The sequence below is a fragment of the Paroedura picta genome, chromosome 9 (genome assembly GCF_049243985.1).
Source record: "Paroedura picta isolate Pp20150507F chromosome 9, Ppicta_v3.0, whole genome shotgun sequence".
NCBI classification, from domain to species: Eukaryota; Metazoa; Chordata; class Lepidosauria; order Squamata; family Gekkonidae; genus Paroedura; species Paroedura picta.
In genome coordinates, this window is record NC_135377.1 from 46,895,725 (window position 1) to 46,912,863 (window position 17,139).

General features: G+C 40.8%; 1 long non-coding RNA gene across 1 annotated transcript; it reads right to left on the reverse strand.

Moving 5' to 3' along the window:
* Positions 1–1,162: 1,162 nt before the first annotated feature.
* LOC143844242 (uncharacterized) lies at positions 1,163–9,447 on the reverse strand. The gene is made up of 4 exons (XR_013233888.1): positions 9,421–9,447; positions 6,765–6,817; positions 4,094–4,320; positions 1,163–2,613 (listed from the first exon to the last, which is right to left on the reverse strand). It is a non-coding gene; the product is annotated as an uncharacterized LOC143844242 (long non-coding RNA).
* Between the last annotated feature and the right edge of the window lie 7,692 nt (positions 9,448–17,139).

Here is a 17,139-nt window from a genome sequence, read left to right on the forward strand (position 1 = left end):
CTGTTTTCTAGCGTTTTTATTTTACTGCAATATTGGATATACAGGCAGAATATACAAATCTATATGATAGCCTAGGATCCTTATCCACACCTCCCATGCTTATCACCAAGGGATAAGCATATGGTGCTTATATGGAGAGAAACAAGTATGCAATGTTAAAAGTTGAACACAAATATCTGTCCAGGAAGTTTCATTATAAAAGCAGAACACTGAGTGATAAATTTCTGTTTTGTAGCTTTTTCCTTTAACATTGGAAATACAGACAAAAAAAACAAAACAAATCTATATGATAGTTACCCTTACCCACAACCTCTCATGCTTTTCACCTTTAAAAAGTCTTTCTATAATAGATAGTAACAATCAGGGAACCCGCAAAGATTTGTGTGCAGTATTTAATTTCCATGCCCCAACTAGGGATGGGGATGAACCAGAAAATTCCACATTGGTCCAAGGTGTTCCTGAATTGAACCCTCAAATGGAACCAAACCAAAAGCCCCAAAACAAACTGGCCTGTTCAGGCTGGTCCATTTTGCTTCTTCCCACTTAGAAGTAAAATGGACCACTGAAATGGCTGCCAGCCATTTAAACCTAACAACTTGGCAGGTCTGTCCATCAGCTCCTCCCTGCTTCAAAGTGGGGGGAAGTGAAATGGACCACTGAAATGCTTGCGAGCCATCGAATCCTCCCTTAAAGGCCAAAATAGTATTTCAAAGATACTTCCTCCCCCTGCTTTTTATTGTTGTTGTTAGGTGTGAAGTCGTGTCCGACCCACTGCAACCTCATGGACTAGGCTGCTTTTTATTATCAGAAACCAAACCCTGAAGGCTAGAAATACTGTTGTGATTGCCCCTAGCAAAGACCACTAAGAGTATTCACTTTTTTGTTTTTTGTTTGTATGTTTTTGAGATTTTAAGAATCCACAGATTTGGCCATGCTGAGAATGTAGATATATTGATGAGAGAACTGTGTCCAAATGTGATTTGATTATTCATACTTGAGGTATTTTCAGCTTCTTACTTTAGCTACACAATATGCCAGTTTTCTGAGCTATATTTCTGAGAAAAGAACAACAAAAAAGAAAGCTATGTATGCAGAAACAAAGAGTGATATCTTTTTATCTTTAATAAAAGAAAACCTTAGGGCATCCCCATGAAGCTTTCAATTCAGTTTTTATTTCAAGTTTGTGTTTACATTTTTGTTTAATCAAAGGCAATTTGCAAATAAAAGGTTTCAGTAAATGAGAACAAGAACCCGGAAGCAAGTTAATGTTTTCTTGCAAATATGTACATCTAAGGTAGATCCAGACCCTTTTCTTACTGAGGGACAGGACTTTGTTCTTTTGGAGGTAACAAATCAATACAACCAAGTCCATATTTTGAAAAAGAAAGATACATTTGAGCACCACATTCAGGTCAATATATCATAGATTTACTCTGATGCTGCCATACCATCTATATCTATCTAGCTAGCTAGCTGCTCTGCTGCAACCTCATTCATTTTAGTTAGTAGTTGGCAACCACAAACCTGCCCCTTAGAAGGATACCACCTGGCATTCCTCCCTCAATTGCCAGTCTAGAGGTAAAATAAGGAATTGGAGAATTGGTAGTTGTCATTAATGAAGCCACAAAATACTTGTAATGTCAGTTTCCTTCAATAAATGCATTGTCTTAGTTGGTCACTATTAATCTTCTTATAATTTAACACAAAATGTATTTTGAGTTTATGTGCTGCTTTGATGTCTGTGCAATCAGCAGCATGCATCATTCATCACACTGGGCTGTCAGCCACTATTCACAATGGGTGTCTTGGCAGAACTTATCTGATTGTTTAACCCCTTACAATTCAAGAAACCACCTGGGGAAATCCTTCTTTCTGAAAGGCTTGATCTTCCAACAGATGGGAGTCCAATTTACAAAACAATATCTGGAGCCCAGTATGATCCAAGGCGTCATGTTAATGGGTGTCTGCCTTATAAGAATACTTTGCTTTAGTTCCTTGCTTGCCCTTTTTAATTAAATGGTGATTACTGTAACCAGCCTCAGTCTCTGAGTACTGAAACCAGTGAAATGAAACAGGCAAGTAATTTACTGAACAAGACAATGTCTTGACTCTGACTAGAGACCAAAGTAATGACAATCACCTTTATGGCCAGAAAATGCTTATATGCTCCAGAGACAAGCATACACATGCACTGGCTATTTGTGATCCTACTTTATTACCCTCAGTAATAAGTGTGCTTTTACTGTGTACTCAAAGCCACTTGTAATAGATAATCAAGTTATGATTCAAGTGGAGGAGATTCTGCCAATCAGTACTACTCATTAACATTAGCTAGCCATCCCTGTTTGGGGCACAGCCAATAATAACAATATCCCAGCTGCGATCCAACCAAGGGGCAGGCCAAATGCCTCCAGGAATCTTACAAGTGGGCCATGAAGTAAGCTGCCAAAAGATACATTGAATTTATACAGTCTGGTTTTGTTTTGGATTTACACACACACACACAAACCCTTCGTTCTATTGAATTCATCCGTCTGCTGCTGGTATCAAGGACTGAAAATAGGTCTGCTCTTGCTAACTCACTGAAAATGTCCTCAGTGTATCTTCAAAGATCTGTGCAAAGTACACGTAGCAATTAGATATAAGTAGGAATATTCTTCTTATATAGTTATAACATAATTATGTGATTAATCAGGTGCACAGCATGATAGCTAAGCTCCCAGGAGGTATTTCTTCTCCTTCAAAGACCATATGCAGTGATTAAGTATGTAAGGGTGACATTTTCAAAAGGTAGCTTCTTGATATAGGGCTTACTCTCTACTGAAAATCAAATGGCCTCACAGCCTCCCGCAACATTCCTATGCACATTTAAATGAAAGAAAGCTCCACTGAGCTCAGGAGGATTCATTTCAAAGTAGACACACATGCACTGCATTCTTTTCAAGGCAAGATTAGCTTCTATGGCTGTAATTAAACTGCCACTTAAAGATATTTACTTCAGAGTAGACTCACTGAAATAAATGCTAATGCTATTCAGTAGCAATTTAAGCATGCTTACTGGAAAGTCCCATTGAAAGGAGCATGCATATGATCTTTAGTGCCACAATCTGTATGTGATTCTTAAACAATGCAGTGTGGTATTGTTTCAGATCCAGGCTACAGGTAGAGCACCTGCTTTATAATCCTTAATTATGCAGGGAGAGGGGTGCCCTTAGTGGTTTGGGAGTCCAGTCTGAGGCATTTTACATCAGAACAGTTGCTTGATGGCACCTGGTCCTTTTAACATTTAAAGGGCCATTATTTCTTCAACAGGACGTCTAGGACCAGGCCCTCTAAAAGCAGAGCTGTAAGAAGGACAAGGCAAGTAACTCTTGGACACACAAAGCTGAGGGTGGCATAAAAAAGTCAATCCTCACTAAAATATTGTTATTGTTTTACCTTATTATCAAAATAACTAATTTGGAAGTATAGAGAGCCCATTCTGTATTCTTGCCTTGGGCACAAAATGAGCTAATAAAGTCCATGTGAAAGTGAGAGAACAAGCTGCCAAACAGCTGAGCTGACAGCTGATAACCAAATCTCCCCCATCCTTCCCCCCCCCTTTAAATTTTAAAACAAAGGAAGCATCAAATTGGCCCAGCCCAGAATCTACATGGCACTGCTCTGTCAGCAGCTCTGGAACCATGTGTTGGATCTTCCCTTTCACCTCCATCCCCTGCTGCCAGCATCAGGAGTGGAAGAGCTCATCTTGATTGCCTGAAAGTATTGAGCCAGGGCTTGCCAATGCAGGTAAGGCAGCAGAATTACCAAAAAAGTGGCAGGTGGGCTGGGGGTAGACTCTTGGAGTTCACAAGACTTGGCCTCCTTGCAGGAATCTTCTTCATGTACCACCCATAGGAAATAATGGGGCCAATGTTTCCTGTGATAGGCCTCTGTAGCATCCTTTATTTCCTATGGTGGGGGCTAAAGAGAAACCCTCTGTGGAGCAATGCCATGTACGTTTGGGACCAGGACTACACCAGACCAGGCCAATACTTGTATGGCATTGGCTTCACAGGCATCTCTGGAGTACTCTCTCATAGTAAATAGTTACCTTTTAAAGGGGGATTGGGAGACGCCAGCTGCAAGCTGGGCAAGCTTCCGGTTTTCTCTCTCCTTGCCATCAAACCTGAAAGTCTTCTGAAATTCTTGAAGGTAATTCACAATACTTCTGAAATTTCTGAGTCATTTCAAGTATACCCAAATATGACAAGACAGGGTAGGTTCCACTCCTCCTTAAGAATGACCAGTTAGAGCTGATGGAATGTTAGGGAGAAACAACTGGAAAACAACAGTTAAAAGAACAGTTGGGAAGGATGTCTGGTTGTGTGAACCTGTGGAGGAAAATCTGCTTAGAGCTGGCTGATTTGTAAAAGAAGAAGAAGAAGATCCAAATTGCATGAATAGGGAAATAGCTCAAAAGTTTAAGAGAATAAAATACAAGTTAACTTCTTGCTTTGTTTAACCTTGTGGGCTTTGTGACTCGAGAAAATACATGCAAAGAAGTGAATATCTTGGTCTACATATATATGTAGCATGTGAATAGAACAATGTAGGAATCTCCGACCCCAATCTTTGAGTAAAGGCCGGTAACTAAAGGGGGCTGGGCTATTCTGTCCATGGAGGGCTCCAGTGAGTGAGAGAGAGGAACTGAGATGTGACATGGTCACGGCTCTCTCTATATTTTAAAAGAGATAAGAAGGGTGACAAGTGTGGGGCCAGACCTGTATGAACCCTGAACCTGAGAAAGAGTGGTAGAGGATCGTAGGCACTCTGTGTGAATGGAGAAGGGGCATCATACCAAGCTAATCCAAAACATTGACTTTCAGTTGTATTTTTTACTTGGATATGCTCAACTGCACACTCCTGCTGCTGACTGTCAAATAGCTTTTTCACAGTGCCAGGATTGATTACTTAATGTCTGGCTGTACATGCCTACTATGATGAACCCTACCTTATTATGCAGTTATTGTAGATCAAATGCTACTTTAGTCAGGTGATGACAATCTCAGTCATTTTGGAATGTAAAAAACATTGTAACATTCTCCTGTCTGGCTGTTCATATCTAGTTTTGCTCATTAAAAAAAGTTATTTGACTATAATTCCATATAAATAATGGCAAGTTCGGCCAAACATGCAATGCTGATCCTTTTACTATTTCCTTTTAGAGGTCATTTTAAGAGCGCAAATAATTATTTTTCTGATTTTCTGACTGTATATGCAGCCTCCATGAAATACAGCTTTTTAAGATTCAGACTTGGGTCCTTGCTCTTTTCAGAACTCCCCCAATTTGATCAGTTGCATCCCCTGTGTAATCATATCTCCATGTACATCTAATTGGCTTCTTGTTTGTCAAGGTGAACTTTTGCAATGTCAGATTAATTTCTTGAAATGTGCATGATTTCTCTGACAGCTCTATAGCTTCTGGATGCTGGGATGAATTCCATATCAATTGGTATATTTTTCTTCCAAGTGAAAGAAATGAGATGGATCAATATATGGACAGTATTGAAATATTTCAAAAAAACATAAAAACCCAGGAACCCAAGTGTGGCCTGTTGGGTTCTTCAACAAAGAACTGCATTACATAAAATTATGCCACCAGTGCTACAGCCTTTACCATATACCACAGTAACTGTGGCAAAAATCAGTACAAATACATCACTATCCATGTGTGTGATAGTATTAATACTTCGGTATCTATTAGTTTCTGTAACAGACGTGACTTCTTACTGAGCTGTAACACTTTGGGGGATAGGAAAATAGCAACTTGTGAAAAGAAAGACTATGATAAGGAATGCAATGGAAAACTTTTCATCCTGAGGATAGGATATTACCCTTTCCCCGCAAACTATAGCTCTTCCCTTTTCTTATTTTCACTCTGCTGCCAGGTCTGAAGATAATTCAAGGTAGGGATGTGCAAATAAAAAAATTCTATTATTTTGGGTTCTGGTTGAATAAACCCGGATCAATTTACTTATCCCAAATCACCTGAATCACAGTTTTGGTTTTCAGTTTGGTTTGATTTGAGTGACAATAGGAAATGCCACATAATGGGGGTACAATTGGCATCCCTGATGTGATGACATTGCTTCTGGTGTGACCCAGAAGTGGCATCGTCATGCCAAGTTATGCTCTAGCATTCTAATTTGGGTGAGTTCTTGAACAGTACTTTCAGTGCTTCTGGTCATGCCAAAAGCAATATCATTGTGCCACAGACACTAATTCCAGCCATTCCAAATCAGAAGACTGCTAACTCCCCATTTCTTGCCAGCTGTCAGGTGGTGCTTTGCTACCCAGACTTAGGGGTCAGGATTTAAAAGAGAACAGGTTCAGTCTAATAATACACATTCATGTTGAACTAAAAGTCACTTAAGAACATAAGAAGAGCCATGTTAGATCAGACCATGTTAGTTAGATCATATTAGTTCATGTAGTCCAGCTTACTGTCTCTCACAACCAGTTACTCTGGAGGGCCAGTCATAGGATATAGAAGCCAAGGCTTACCCCTGATATCACCTCCAGGCACTGGGATTCAGATATTTACTGCCTCTGAATGTAGAGTCTCCCTTTAGTCATCATAGCTAGTAGCCACTGACAGACCTATCATCCTTGAATCTGTCTACTCCCCTTTTAAAGCTGTCTATGCCTGTAGCCATTACTACATTCTCTGCTAGCAGAGTCCACATTTTCTTTGCTCATGGTGTAAATAATTTACTTCTTACCTGTCCTGAATCTACTGCCCATCGGATTTACTGGATGTGCTTGAGTTCCTGTACTTTGGGAGAAGGAGAAAATGTTCTCTCTATCCATTCTCTATGTATTCATAATTTCATAAACCTCTGTCATATCTCTGCTTCATTTGTCTTTTTTTTAAACTAATTTTTTTCAAATTTTCTTAACAAGAAAGGTATTCAACCCCCTATTCATTTTGGTTGTCCTCTTCTGAACTTTTTCCAGTTCTGGAATGTCCTTTTTGAGATACAGTGACCAGACCTACACAAAATATCTCAGATGAGGCTACACCTCATCTATGAAGGGGCATTATAATACTTGCTGTTTTATTTTTCAATCCTTTTCCTACTAAACACACAGACTTTATCTTTTTCACTACTGTGGTATACTGGGCTGACACTTTCATAGAGCTACATTGACCCTAAGGTTCTCCTTCCCTCTCGGTCTTAGCAAATTCAGATGCCATACACATAGTTCTCTCTTTTTTTGTTCAGTGTGCATAACTTTACATATCACTTTGTCATGTTGTTACCATCACATCTAATTTGTGGAGATTCACCTGAAGCTCTTCAAAGTTGACTTCAGTTTCTACCATCCTGAATAATTTAGTGTCATCTGCAAATCTGGGCACTACTCTGATCATCTCCAGTTCCGGGTCACTTACAAACAAATTAATTTGAAACCCTGCAATGTATATGTAAGGACTAAATGGTCGAGGCCTTTTTAAAGTTACATAAATAATGTACAAAACCTTTCCACTTCTGTAATTTTTTGAGTCAAGAGAGAAAGGGAAGAATCATTCCATGAAACATTGAGTCCCTACAATTACCAAGGAGGAGGATCTATTAAACTGAAGTTGAATTAGTCTAGTCTTGTTGAAGGTCGTGTTTTTATTCTATAGTCTCTGAAGCTATTGAATGATTTTTTTATGTTGCTATTCAACATCAGGCACTTGAATCGCAGCGTAATAACTGAATAATGCACCCACCTCTGCAAATCTCAGATACTGCACATATCAGCCATCAAGGTTGATAGTTTGTTCTCAAGGTATTCTAATCATGAAAAACAAACACTAAAATTTCAACTTATTAATAATGGTAGTTAAATATGTATATGGCTTTACTTGGCTATGTTATATGTCCTTCAGAATAGTTGAAAAGACCATTAATTAATGTCAGCCAAAGCCTGATAAGTATTTTGGGGGTATATGCACACCCCCAGTGCAAAGTGATTTAGATCTTGTGTCTACCCAGCAGGAAAGTTGGATAAAAACAATGCCACTATAAAGAAGATGTTTGTATGCTTAAAACATTTATTATCCACCGCTCTTCTTTATGGAGCTCAAGGCAACTTGCAATGTAGATCCTAGAATCACAGAGTTGTAAGAGACCTCCACGGTCATCTAGTCCAGTGGTCCTCAACCCCTGGTCCGGGGACCGGTCCCAGTCCATAGATACCAGGCCGCAGCTCCTCCTCATCCTCCTCCCCAGCTGCTGCCTTTGGGGATGCCTTCCTACTCTGCCTCCGGCTCACCTTTTGTGCTGTCCAGTGGCCACCATGGCTGGGGCTCCCCCTCAGTGTGGCACTGTGCAGCTGCTGCTGGCAGCGCCCCCCCCCAGCGGGAGGCGGGAAGTCAGGGGTGCTGGCAGGAAAGCAAGTGGAACAGGGGCTCAGGTGGTGGTGACATCCCTCGGCAAAAGACTACTCCCCCCCCCCGGGCCTCAGTAAAATTGTCAAGCGTTGACCGGTCCCCAGTGACAAAAAGGTTGGGGACCACTGATCTAGTCAACCCCCCTGGCACATTTCAGGAACTCACAACTACCTGCCCACCCAAAGTGACCCCAATTTCATGCCCAAATGATCCCACACATATACCAAAAATCTTCAGAATCCAGTCTGGCCTAGAGAAAATTCACCTACCATCCCACAGCCATGACCAACAATTCCCTGGATGTACAAGGAAGGACCACAAGAGACAAACACTTACATATCCCTTCCTGCCCACCCACTCACAGTCTGCCTAAGCTCATACATCAGCATTTCTGTCATCTGCTTAAAAACTTACAAAGAAGGAGAACCCACCACTTCCTGAGGAAGCCTGTTCTATTGAGGAACCACTCTGTCAGGAACTTCTGTCATGAACCCCTGTTCATGCCCCCTCCTTTGACTGCATTCTCCCGGACTCCTCCAAGCCAGGTGTAATAAAACCATAAATCCTTGGGTTGGTTCCTGTCCACCTTTGCATACCAAAGCTGCCCTCAGCGGGGCGTCCTTATCTATTCCGCTTTTAGTAACCTTGCTTGTCTTGCTGGAGTCTCAATAGACTGTTAGTTTAGATCAAACGCTGGGCCATCTGGCTCGCTTGGGAATATTTGTTACTTTTGCAAATGTACCTTTCCCGCCATGTCGTCCTCATCCCCCCTCCCATGTTTGGTCCCCCCTATAAGTACACCCCAATGTTCAGTGTGTCTTTGGTCCATGTTAGCTGCTGTAGTTGTTGTTGTTGTTAGGTGCGAAGTTGTGTCCGACCCATCGCGACCCCATGGGTAAGCTGCTGTAGTAGTTCTGTTCAATAAAGCCTTTCTTTTGGATCCTTACTCTGCTTGGACCTTGGAAGTTCCTTTATCACAGACTCTACTCACTAACCTCTGCTGGATTCCTGACAACTTCTTCCAGATGTTTAACTGAAAATTCTTTTGAATTAATTTAAACCCATTGGTTCTGGTCCAACCCTCTAGGGTAACAGAAAACAACTGTGTTCCATATTCTATATGACCGCCCCTTAAGTATTTGAAGGTGATTATTATATCCCTCTTGGGTCATCTTCTCTCCAAGCTAAACAGACCAAGCTCCCTCAACCTTTCCTCATACGACTTGGTCCCCAAACTTCTCATCATCTTTGTAGCCCTCTTATGGATATGTTCCAATTTGTCTACATCTTTCTTTAGTTGTGGTGCTCAAAACTGAACGCAGTATTCCAAGCGAGGCCTTAACAGAGTGGAGTAAAGCAGTAACGTCACCTTGCATGATCTGGACACTATACTTCTTTTAATACAGCCCAAAATCCCATTTGCATTTTTTAGCCACCAAATCACACTGCTGACCCATATTCAGTGTATGGTGTACTAAGACCCCCAGATCCTACTGCCAAGACAAGTCTCACTCATACTATAGCAATGCATTTGGTTTATCCTACCACTTTTATAACTATTAAAATTCATTTTTTAAAATTTTAGCCCAGTTTTCTAATCTGTCGAGATCATCCTATATTCTGATTCTGTCTTCTGGTGTGTTTGCTACCCCTCCCAGTTTACCCCCACTTTTCATTCATCTAAATCATTTGTAAATAAGTTGAACAACATAGAGCCTAGGCACTCCACTTGTCACTCCTCTCCAAGAAGATGGCAAACCATTTATAAGCATCCTTTGGGTGTGATCTGTCAACCTGTTCATGATCCACCTATCAGGATCCATACTGCATTTTACCAACTTGTCAATACAAATTTCATGTGGAACATTATCAAAAGCCTTACTGAAATCATGGTAAATTATGTCCACAGCATTCTCCTGTTCTATCAAGGTATTAATTTTCTCCAAAAAAAGAGATAAGGTTAGTCTGACATGACTTGTTCTTGAGAAAACTATGTTGACGCTTAGTAATTACAGCCGTCCGCTTTAGCTGTTCAAGGAATGACTGTTTGATGATTTGAGCCTCTTGTGGCGCAGAGTGGTAAGGCAGCAGAAATGCTGTCTGAAGCTGTCTGCCCATGAGGTTGGGAGTTCAATCCCAGTAGCCAGCTCACGGTTGACTCAGCCTTCCATCCTTCCGAGGTCGGTAAAATGAGTACCCAGCTTGCTGGGGGGTAAACAGCAATTACTGGGGAAGGCACTGGCAAAGCACCCCATATTGAGTCTGCCATGAAAACGCTAGAGGGCATGACCCCAAGGGTCAGATGTGACTCGGTGCTTGCACAGGGGATACCTTTACCTTTAATTTTGCCAGCTATAGCTGTTAAGCTGATGGGTCACTTAACCAGATGCTCCTTTCCCCCCTTCTTGAAGATGGGGACAATATTTATCCGCCTCCAATCTTCTGGCACTTCACCTGTTCCCCAAAAATTGTCAGAAAGAATGGACAGAGGCTCAGAAATTACATCTGCAAGTTCTTTTAGAACACTTGAATGCAAGTCAACAAAATGGAGTCCTAAATAAAAGTGTCTTCAACCACTTCCTAAAGATAAAAATGAGTAGACCAGACACACCTTCAGCTGCTACTGAAAAGGCCCTTTCTCATGTACTAACCAAATAAATATATGAATCTACATGATATGAATACTGCTATAATGGTGATTGCTCGACTTACCAATGATTGTATGCAACTATCACTGAAAGGCTCTGATAATTTATTAATTAATTTTATTTATACCCCACTTTTCTTCTGTATGGAGTCCCAAAGTAGCTTACAACTTTCTCCCCTCCTCCATTTTATACTCACAGGAGCCATTGATAGACTGAGAACAAGTGTCTAATCCAAGGTTACTCTGCAAGTTTCCATAGCAAAAAGACAATTAGAACTTAAGTGCCCCAGATCTTAGTCTGCCCCTCTAATCACTACATTACATCAGCTTGGGAGTCTTGTTGGATCCTGGTCATCTAATGGTGAAACAGTTTCTATGTCAGCAAAAAGAAGGTCCCCCACCTGCCTCCAGCTACATCTAGCTGGAAACTGACTCCTTTATATATACCTCACATGGCCGCACTGGTCCATGATTCAGTATCCTTGAAGCCAGATCACTCTAACATGCTCTGCACAGAGCTGTCTATTCAAAAGGTCTGGAAACTGGAGGTGGTGTAAAATGTGGCAGCTCATTTGTGATTTTAGTGGGAGGGATAAGCGAACAAATGTTTCTGTTCCTATTCTGAGGTCCCTTCACTGGCTGTCATTTACTTTCCAGGTCTAAATCGTGCTACTATTTGCCTTTAAAGCCATTCGTGACCTGAGACCCAGAAAGTTGGAGAATTTCCTCTTCCTGCATGTTCGCATGTAGAAGTTTTGCTCTTCTCAAGAAAATCAGTAGCACCTCAGAGTGCTTGCACTTGAAAGTTCACACCTTGAATAAATCTTTGTTGGTCTTAGAGCTGCTACTGGACTCTGATTTTATTGTGCTACTTCAGACCAACACGGTTACCCATTTGAATCTTCCCAGGAAGTTTAACACACACACATATCTTAAGCAACTTTCTGCCATGGTCCAGATGCAGCTTCAGATGTTTCCAGTGGCTGCCTGTGGAACAACTTCCTGGAAGAAGCCAGCAGTACTAGTAGATCCCTGGGAGAGGCCAGTGGTGCTAGTAACTCCCAACTTTCTGGTCAAGGCTTTAAGATGGGTTTATTCCAGAGACCTTTGTAGATACACAGAGCCTGGGCAAAGGGAGAATATACTGCTCATAGGAACCTAGGGCTTTTTAAAAAAGTTATATATCTGCTGTTTTAGTGTTGTCTGATCAAATTGGGTTTTTAAAATACTTTTGCTATCTCCCTTAAAACCTGAGATACTCAGGAGTAAACCAGGCATACAACATGAAAAGAGATTCATGGAAGGTATATTGTGGTACTGCTAAGGATTTCCCAACTGTCCAGAACAAAATTGAGTAATTGATTTTACATATACACTAAAATCAAGTACTTGTTTCAGTAGCACAACTCTGAAAACCTTTATATAGGTGTTATCACAAATGTTTAGAAATGTACATGAAATACTTCCTGAATGTTTCTGTTCAATTACTTTATATAAATAAAAAAATCAAAAGTTTGTCCATGCTAATTTTATTTCTACAGCTATTTAACCCTTACCACATGGGACTTTTCTCACAGAGAAACTACAGTCCTCCTTTGTTCTAAGCAGTTAAAATGCTGAGTTTCTTCTTTTTTTAAAAAAGGTATCTACCTGACTCAGTATCCAAGGCAACAAATCTCTGGTTAATGATCCACTAGAAGCTCAGTGTGGAGGTGGTTTATTAGTTTTATTAGCTTTGCCAAGCATAGAAGGAAGAGGCTTCAGTTAAAATGCCCCGTTAAACTCATGTGCAACATATGATATAGTAGTGCAGAATGGGAGATCTGGTAAATATTCTTAATATTATTTAAATTTTAAGCAGATACTCAAAAATGAGTTTAATAATTTCCAGAAGAAACCTTTGAACCCGATCAGTTCATTACCTATTCTGGGAACAGTCTTATGTTTAAAATGTTGCCTTGTCTACTAGCACTCAACAAGTAGAGCAATGGCTTTCCCATAGTAAATTGGACTGTAACTGGGGTGGGGTCAACATTAGTTCTGGGAGAATCAAAAATTACCCTCAAACTACAATAGCATTTCTATTGCACATATTAATCTGCAAAAAGTTTGTTACAACAGTTATTATCAATACTAGAAAATAAGCCCGCTGTATGTAAAATACAGCGGGCACTAGGCACCCTCCTGGCAGGGCCCCAGGCCACCCAGGCACCCCCACCCTCCCCTGCTCCCCGGGACCGTGGCCTCAAGGCAGGGGAAGAAGCAGGGCCGGGGCACCTCTTCCCTCCCACCCAAGGCCGCCTGTTTCCTGCCCCTGAAGGCTCCCCCCAAAAAACATTGGAAAAAAATTTGATCCCTCAAAAGGGAATTATAGGGAATCATGAATATAGCAAGATCTTTTCTACCAATTTTTATGAGTCAGTTCTCAGACTTCAGGGGTGGAAATTATGCCAAGCGTGGAGGGATCTGCACACAAACACAAACTTTCTAAACTACAACTTCCTTACATAATTTCCCTTAAGTCTGCAGTCTATGTGTTGGCCTTCACATGGATTCAGACATGCAGGGTAATGCCCACATTCTCCACCAAAATTATTACTCAAATTGGATCCATTAAAGGAAATTTTTTTGGAATCATGAAAATAACAAGAGGCCGGGTAATGCAAGATCTTTTCTACCAATTTTTATGTGCTTGATTCCCTGGGAGAAACACTTCTTAAATGAAGATGACAATTAAGCTTACACTCAAGGGGATTTATTTGCAGAAATATTGGGGTATATTCAAAACACACACAAGCAAAAACATGCATACACTAAGTTCTACAGGGGGAAAAGTTTAGATCCAAGCAGCAAAGACACAGTTGATGACATCAGGGGGTGAAAAGGATGCCAGGTGTGGAGGGATCAGCACCCACTAGGGGTGTGTTAGGTTTGATTTAGAATTTGAAAATCCCAGGCTAGCCCCAGTGACTGCCCACAATGAGGTAAGTGATTGATGATTGGTTATGAGTTATGGATGAATTTGATAGTGTGGTTGCCATATGAGGTCACTAGAGTGGGAGGTATGGAGTAAGCTCATTAACTGGAACAATACCTTGGATAGGTATAATGTGTTACTAATGGCTTTGTATTGTTTAATCAGGAAGGACTTGTCAGGGAGTATAATGGGGTATTTAGGGGTAAGAGATGCTACTAGGCAAAAATTGCAGTGTGCAAAAGAGACAAAATAAGTTGCAATTAGTGCCTGGAGGGAAATACCTTTCCTATTGATTGTCTAATGGTCTTTGGCTGGGAGGGGATGGCTTTCCATAATGTGCACATTTAGCTCACTTAGTTGAGCAAGCAGGAAACAGAAAATTGCTTCTAGTCCAATTCAGACCAGATGGAAATCTGTCCTGGCTTTTCTAGGCAAGAGAAAGAAAGCTAGGGAAGCCAAACAAGATGGAGACCTGGCCTGGCTTCCTAGGTTTGTTGAGGGGTTCTACTGACTCCATAGTCAGTCTCTGCCAGGTTGGTTTCTGTGTGTACCAACCTGCTCAGAGTCCAGTCATGGGCTTCTGTGCATGAAGGTGTCTCTGTGTGAGGCACTCTTCCATTATGAGCTACCTTCATGGTAATACATAGGGCCAAATCCAGCAGCAACCATGGACATAACTTGATATAACATTACATGCGTGATTTACTCAGATTGGGCTGGTGGCTATTGTTCAACAGTAGCTACCACACAAAAGATAGTGGTGTATAGTTGTAAGAGTTTTGGACTAAGATATAGGAGATCCATGTTTGACTCCTCATTCTGTCACAGTACAGTGGGAATTTTGGGCCAGTTATTATAACCTAACCTATTATAAATGTTGGAGTCTTTAAAATGATATTAAACAAAGGTAGCATGATGTAAATCTTGACAGTATTGCTTGTACCCCAATCTTCTGCCTGAAAGACTTCTGAATAAAATAAGTTCAGCATCGGTGATGGAAACAACTTTTATTTACTCCCTGGTTATAGAGGAATAAGGTACAGAAACTATTTATGGGTGTGACACAATCTTGCTGGGCCCATTCATTTGTAACATTAGGGTTGATAATTTAACAGTACAGAGAGCAGACAGCAGCCATGTTTGTATTCTTTAGGTGAATAATGAACTTTTCTCAAGGTCAGAATTCTAACAGGGTAAATATGAACTCCTTTCTAAAATCACAGATCTTACACTGAAGTTGAGACAATTTCAGTCTGTTCCTCAAACTAGCCAGCTTTATGACAGAATACAGGTTCATCCAAAGTCTGATGAGATAATTTCCTTCACAACCAACACTCTGAAAACACAAACCCTGTATTCACACATTCACTAGTTTAGCCTACTCATATGTACACTGGAACAGGATTCCTTGAGTCTCATTTTCTCTGGACATTTGAATCCTATCTGCCACAGGTAACAGCTTTTATGTTTCCCCCTCCCCCAAATCTAGTTCTTCTAGACCTTCCAGGAATTCTGATTGCTCTGCCCACAAACAGTTTAAAGGGGATTGGTGCATTTCAGAAAGGGGCAAGATCTTTAGGACCTTTAGGAAGAAGGTAAATGCATAAAATAAATAAATAAATAAATAAATAATAATATAGCCTAAGATGGAGTGGCAAATACAAAATTGGTTGGCTGGTGGGTGGGAAGGAGAGAAGGAACAGGAAATGAGATATGAGTATTGCAAGGAGGATGTTGTATGAGAAGAGGGATACAAAGTTAAGTGAGATGCCCCATATATTATTGTTCACCACCACACAACTGGGTCCTGCCCAGTGGTTAGCACTGCATGGAGTTTTCTCAGGAAGGGCCTGCCTGGGGGAGGGAAAGAGAGAAAGCTGAAGACAGTGCAAGATAAATGAAGGTTAGTTGGTGGACTGGAAGAACAGAAGGAAGCAGGAAAGGGGATTTCAGGGCAGAGAATATGAGGTACCCCCTGTAAAATCTTTGTGAGTTATTGCTTGCCACTGAATTATTTCCTATCTCCTTACTAATGATATATCTCAATATCTAGTATGCAATTTTGTTAAGTTAATGCTGTGGCAGTACTGTCTACATTACATTTCTGAACATTCATTCATTCATTCATTCATTTTCACATTTCTATATCACCACTCTCAAAAAGTCTTGCAGCAGTTTACAACAATCCAGTAAAATAAAATAAAAGCCCCTGAAAACATCATGCCCTGTATCCCCATGCTACCATTTTGCACATTAAACATGCGGCTCTTGCTGTACTGTGAATGAATTTCATACATATTTATATTCTTATGCCATTTCCTTTGGCACTTTTCTTGAAATGTTCACTAAAAATATCAGATATTTGGGGCAGCAAATGCTGGTATGTCTGCTGTTTTCTATAACTATGCTTGGCATCCCGACTTTGCTATAATGAAGATGAGCATTTGGCACTGATCTCCTTGCATGCCAAAAGCATCAAAACATAAATAAAATAAATATGGCTAAAGTACTCCATGCTATCCACTTCTGCACTTGCTAATTTATTTATTGTTCCATTATTCAGAAAAAGAATTATGGTGTCTTTCCACGTAACCTCAGCAATGGGAAGGTGAGGGATATAAGTTAACTGATTGGGCCTCCTGGTGTTATGTGATGTTAGGGGTGAGTGGTGTTAAGTGATGAACTTATGTCAAGTGTGCCCCTTTCCCCCACTCCCTCTATTAATTTCTTTTTTGACAGGACAGGAGTTGAGTTACACCGCCATGTTTTTGGAGGTTGTCTACTTCTGTGTATGATATTTTTATATCCTAGGGTATTTTAGAAGAGGAGGAGGAGGAGGAGTTTGTACTTATATGCTGCTTTTTCTCTACCCAAAGGAGTCTCGAAGTGGCTTACAGTTGCCTTCTCTTTCCTCTCCCCACAACAGACACCCTGTGAGGCTGAGAGAGCCCTGATATCACTGCTCATTCAGAACAGTTTTCTCAGCACCGTGGCGAGCCCAAGATCACCCAGCTGGCTGTATGCGGGGGAGTGCAGAATCGAACCCAGCTTGCCAGATTAGAAGCCCGCACTCCTTACTACACCAAATTG